This window comes from Oryx dammah, unplaced genomic scaffold (assembly GCF_014754425.2).
Source record: "Oryx dammah isolate SB20612 unplaced genomic scaffold, SCBI_Odam_1.1 HiC_scaffold_1, whole genome shotgun sequence".
Lineage (NCBI taxonomy): Eukaryota > Metazoa > Chordata > Mammalia > Artiodactyla > Bovidae > Oryx > Oryx dammah.
Window position 1 is genome coordinate 6,165,281 of NW_024070185.1, and position 743 is coordinate 6,166,023.

The 743-nt window shown below is 34.6% G+C and overlaps 1 non-coding gene across 1 annotated transcript; it reads left to right on the forward strand.

Annotated features, from left to right (window-relative positions):
• Positions 1–232: 232 nt before the first annotated feature.
• On the forward strand, positions 233–337 carry LOC120868001. Its single transcript, XR_005722110.1, has one exon. It is a non-coding gene; the product is annotated as a U6 spliceosomal RNA (small nuclear RNA).
• Positions 338–743: the final 406 nt, after the last annotated feature.

Genomic DNA, 743 nt, shown 5'->3' on the forward strand with positions numbered 1-743 from the left:
CAAAATCTATTAATAGTTAACTGAAAAATATGAAGATGGGAGACTCAGGTTTTAGATAGAAGAGGGATATGACTAACACAGAAAGCATTCAGTTTTGACTTGATTGTAAAGAATAACTTTTGGGAAATCAAAGAAGAGAGATGAAAGGGGATATTTAATCCCCAAAAGCCTTTTTGTAGTACTTGAGATAGTGAATATTTTCTTAGAGAAAGGAAAAAAATTGGTAGAAGTCACGCTAACTTTGTCAGCATGTATACTAAAATGGGAACGATACTGAGAAGATCAACATTTCCTGAACAAGGGTGATACACAAATTTATGAAGCGTTCCATATTTTTTTGGACCAGGAGTTTGGGGTTAGTAATGGGTTGGCCAAAAAGTTCATTCTGGTTTTTCCATAACATCATATGGAAAATCCTGAACAAACCTTTTGGCCAGCCAATAGATGCAAATGTAGAATGGATGAACAAGATTCTATTGTATAGCACAGGGAACTATATTTAATGTCGTGGGCTAAACTATAGTGGAAAAAAATATAAAAAAGAATGCATACACCTATGTGTAACTGAGTCATTTCCCTGTACACCAGAAATTAACACAACATTGTAAATCAACTGAGTGAATGAATGAGTCATGTCTGACTTTGCCACCCCATGGACTGTAGCCCTCCAGGCTCCTCTGTCCATCAACTATACTTCAATAAAAATAAATAAATGAAATGAAAAGAAAAAAGTTGATATTGGT